Genomic DNA, 5,000 nt, shown 5'->3' with positions numbered 1-5,000 from the left:
GCCCTCCCACATTAGGTGGCGCTCCAGCACCTCGATCTCACGCTGCACCTCATCCATGCCTGCACCGTCGCAGGCTGGCCCTATCTTCTTCAGCGCCAGGAGACGGGACCGACGGAGGGTCGGACCCATCCATCGGCAAGATGGAATGCCGAGGCCCCCCTGGGCAACAGGAGCGTGGAAGTATCCCAGGGGGGTGTCCGCCGGAAGGCGGAACCATCTCCTGACGGCGGCCCGGATGGTGACGTCGGCCGACTTCAATGCACCCACCCGGGTGCGGCTGAGGGCCAGCCCGTGGTACAGGCCAGGGAGAAGTACGTTGGTGAGAGCGTGGAGGCGCTGTTGCGGCTTCAGCGGAGCTCGGGAGATGACGTCAAGCTGCTCCACCAGGTGGCGACGTGGATTGAAGACACAGCGACCCGCCGTGGAAAATTGCAGCCCCAGGTACCGGAAGGTTTCACCCACACGCAGGGCAGGCATGGTGGTATTGCCTGCTGTGAAGGTGACATTGCTGTCCACCTTCACCTTCTTCTCGCGCCCTGACGCGACTAAGGCGAGGGTGAAACACTTCCGGGCGTTGATCTGCAGCCCCAGGTGGGCGAGGGCTGCGGTAGCTGCGTCGATGAGGGACTGCAAGCCCCTCGGGGTCGCTGCAAACAGCAAGACGTCATCTGCAAAGGCCGCAGCGTTGACTCTGCGACCGAGGATCCGAGCTCCGATGTGGGAGGGCAGTTGGCCTAAAACGTAGTCCACCGCAAAGTTGAACAGGAGGGGGGAGAGGGGATCGCCCTGGCGAACGCCCCGTGCTGGCTGCACAGACACGCCCACGCCGGCGCCGTCCGCTATCACTGTCGTGCTGCCCTCGTAGCACCGCTCGACATACTCGACAAAACAATCCGGCAGGCCATGCGCCTTCAGCACGGGGCGAAGGGCAGCATGATCTACCGAATCGAATGCCTTAGATACGTCGATCGATGCCACAAAGACAGAGCGGCAGGAGCGAACTGCGTCGGTGAGAGCAGTGTCCAAGATGAAGGTATTTTCCAACATCCCATCCCGAGGGATGAATGCCCGCTGACGTTCGTCCACAGCACATGCGCGCATCAGGCGTGACGCGAGAACCTTGTGAAAGGTCCGCGCCAACACCGAGCAGACCGTAATGGGGCGAAAGTCAGCGGGGGATGTTGGTGCAGCCGTCTTCGGGAGAAGGGACGTTCGCGCGCGAAGCAGGCGTTCCGGAAGGGCGCGGGCCAGAAGGAAGAGATTCATCACTTTCACCAGGACTTCGTGCGGCAGGCGCCGCAACTCCGCTGGGGTAAGGCCGTCCGGCCCGGCTGCTGATCCCCTGGGCGGCAACGCGGCGGCGACCTCCTCATGTGTGACCGGCCCCCATAGGCACTCGGGAGCGACAGGCTCCGAGTGCGGGAGGAGGCGGTCACGAATGAAGCCCGCGGTGGAGATGGGCTTCTTGGTGAAGAGGTCCGCCCAGAAGTCCAGCAGACCAGGGATGGCAGGTGGCGGCTGGAGCAGGGTGCCATCCAAGAGGCCGCGCACGCAACGTGCACGCGACCGTCGGAAGGCATCCTGCGTTCTCGCGTACTCCCAGCGGCGCCGCTTGCGCTTCTGCGTCGGCGGCGCGGCAGGCGGCCGCTTCGATGGTTGGCGCGGCCGCTGTGTCCTGGTGATCGATCTCTCCCCTCTGGACCCGACCGACGCAAGGGCATCCGGGAGCATGCCCAGGATGACATCGGGCGGCGTGCCCCGCCCCAGACCTATGACACGATCCAGGGCAGAGAAACGCTGGGCGGAAGCGGGTAGCCCCGCCAGATGCTCCCAGATGGCGGCGTCAGTCGGCCCCTCCGGCGGCGGCCCGGTGGTGTCGGCCGCGAAGTCCTCGGCTGCGTCGACGGGCGGCGCAGCGGCCTCGCCCGCGTCAGGCAGCGGGCTCGCTGCTCCCCGGCGGGACACCGGCTCTTCCCCCCGACCGATCTCAAGCGCCTCCATGAATTGGCGGACAAGCTGCTTGTGGGCAGCTTGCCGCCGTCGGCACTTGATTGCCTCAAGCGTTCGGTCGGGGAACATCCTGATGAGCTCTTGATTTACAAAGAAGAACCGGGCGTCCCTCTCGAGGAACAGTTCGGCCTCCGCCTTGGCGAGCGACAGGACTTCTTCCTCCGTCCACCTCGCGCGATGCCTCTCCGTGACGATCTCCGCGTTGGCGGCCGCAAGGTGTTGGCGGCGGCGATGGACCCCGAGACCGTTCTTGGTGGTGAAGCTGCGGTGGCACTCACTACAGGCGTATACAGCTGCAAAAGTTACAAGATTTTCGGCACGGCCGGTTGGCCGGCTAGGTGCTGGGGGAGTTGGGGTGGCACCTTCAGCGGAAGGGCCACCACTTTTTCTCTGAATACTGCCCCCAACTAAAAAAAAGGGATAGTGCGAGGGGGGGCTGGTAACCCCCCCAAGCCCCTGGTGCGGTCTTCCACTCTGCGAAAATCAGCGGGCCCACGAGAAGGGGAGAAGACCGCAGGAGAGGAGAGGCTAAGAGGGCTAGGCCCATGTATTGCGCATCACTCTCCCTGTAACCATAACCCAAGGAAGGCACCTCGCAGCAGCAGCACGACTACATCAAGACCGCACTTCGAAAAGCCAAGTCCGGATGCAGCCACACCGCCGCCACTTGGCCACCTTAAGAGAGTCATAGTTACTCCCGCCGTTTACCCGCGCTTGCTTGAATTTCTTCACGTTGACATTCAGAGCACTGGGCAGAAATCACATTGCGTCAACACCCGCTAGGGCCATCGCAATGCTTTGTTTTAATTAGACAGTCGGATTCCCCCAGTCCGTGCCAGTTCTGAGTTGATCGTTGAATGGCGGCCGAAGAGAATCCGCGCACCCGCGCGCCCCCGGAGGAGCACGCTAAGGCGGACGCGGCCTCGCAGCAAGGAAGATCCGTGGGAGGCCAAGGCACGGGACCGAGCTCGGATCCTGCACGCAGGTTGAAGCACCGGGGCGCGAACGCCGCGCAGGCGCGCGCATCCTGCACCGCCGGCCAGCACGAGGCCGACCAACGGCGAGAGCAGACCACGCCCGCGCTAAACGCCCGCACTTACCGGCACCCCTACGGCACTCACCTCGCCCAGGCCCGGCACGTTAGCGCTGACCCACTTCCCGACCAAGCCCGACACGCCCCGATCCTCAGAGCCAATCCTTATCCCGAAGTTACGGATCCAATTTGCCGACTTCCCTTACCTACATTATTCTATCGACTAGAGGCTCTTCACCTTGGAGACCTGCTGCGGATATGGGTACGAACCGGCGCGACACCTCCACGTGGCCCTCTCCCGGATTTTCAAGGTCCGAGGGGAAGATCGGGACACCGCCGCAACTGCGGTGCTCTTCGCGTTCCAAACCCTATCTCCCTGCTAGAGGATTCCAGGGAACTCGAACGCTCATGTAGAAAAGAAAACTCTTCCCCGATCTCCCGACGGCGTCTCCGGGTCCTTTTGGGTTACCCCGACGAGCATCTCTAAAAGAGGGGCCCGACTTGTATCGGTTCCGCTGCCGGGTTCCGGAATAGGAACCGGATTCCCTTTCGCCCAACGGGGGCCAGCACAAAGTGCATCATGCTATGACGGCCCCCATCAACATCGGATTTCTCCTAGGGCTTAGGATCGACTGACTCGTGTGCAACGGCTGTTCACACGAAACCCTTCTCCGCGTCAGCCCTCCAGGGCCTCGCTGGAGTATTTGCTACTACCACCAAGATCTGCACCGACGGCGGCTCCAGGCAGGCTCACGCCCAGACCCTTCTGCGCCCACCGCCGCGACCCTCCTACTCGTCAGGGCTTCGCGGCCGGCCGCAAGGACCGGCCATGACTGCCAGACTGACGGCCGAGTATAGGCACGACGCTTCAGCGCCATCCATTTTCAGGGCTAGTTGCTTCGGCAGGTGAGTTGTTACACACTCCTTAGCGGATTCCGACTTCCATGGCCACCGTCCTGCTGTCTTAAGCAACCAACGCCTTTCATGGTTTCCCATGAGCGTCGATTCGGGCGCCTTAACTCGGCGTTTGGTTCATCCCACAGCGCCAGTTCTGCTTACCAAAAGTGGCCCACTTGGCACTCCGATCCGAGTCGTTTGCTCGCGGCTTCAGCATATCAAGCAAGCCGGAGATCTCACCCATTTAAAGTTTGAGAATAGGTTGAGGTCGTTTCGGCCCCAAGGCCTCTAATCATTCGCTTTACCGGATGAGACTCGTACGAGCACCAGCTATCCTGAGGGAAACTTCGGAGGGAACCAGCTACTAGATGGTTCGATTAGTCTTTCGCCCCTATACCCAGCTCCGACGATCGATTTGCACGTCAGAATCGCTACGGACCTCCATCAGGGTTTCCCCTGACTTCGTCCTGGCCAGGCATAGTTCACCATCTTTCGGGTCCCAACGTGTACGCTCTAGGTGCGCCTCACCTCGCAATGAGGACGAGACGCCCCGGGAGTGCGGAGGCCGCCGCCCCGTGAAGGGCGGGGAAGCCCCATCCTCCCTCGGCCCGCGCAAGGCGAGACCTTCACTTTCATTACGCCTTTAGGTTTCGTACAGCCCAATGACTCGCGCACATGTTAGACTCCTTGGTCCGTGTTTCAAGACGGGTCGTGAAATTGTCCAAAGCTGAAGCGCCGCTGACGGGAGCGATTATTCCGCCCGAGAGCATCCCGAGCCAACAGCGGCGCGGGTCCGGGGCCGGGCCAGGTAGGTCCGTCATCCGGGAAGAACCGCGCGCGCTTGCCGGGAGCCCGAGCGCCCAAAGGGGCGAATCGACTCCTCCAGATATACCGCCGGGCAGCCAGCCAGGACACCGGGGCTCTGCCCAACAGACGCGAACCGAGGCCCGCGGAAGGACAGGCTGCGCACCCGGGCCGTAGGCCGGCACCCAGCGGGTCGCGACGTCCTACTAGGGGAGAAGTGCGGCCCACCGCACACCGGAACGGCCCCACCCCGCGG

General features: G+C 62.8%; 1 pseudogene; it reads right to left on the bottom strand.

Moving 5' to 3' along the window:
* Nucleotides 1-5,000, bottom strand: part of LOC126430589 (large subunit ribosomal RNA) — a 7,955-nt pseudogene that overhangs the window by 2,386 nt on the left and 569 nt on the right.

The sequence above is a fragment of the Schistocerca serialis genome, unplaced genomic scaffold, assembly GCF_023864345.2.
Source record: "Schistocerca serialis cubense isolate TAMUIC-IGC-003099 unplaced genomic scaffold, iqSchSeri2.2 HiC_scaffold_1051, whole genome shotgun sequence".
Classification (NCBI taxonomy): domain Eukaryota; kingdom Metazoa; phylum Arthropoda; class Insecta; order Orthoptera; family Acrididae; genus Schistocerca; species Schistocerca serialis.
Note: the sequence above shows the minus strand (reverse complement) of the source record. Positions and strands in the feature narration are given on the sequence as shown.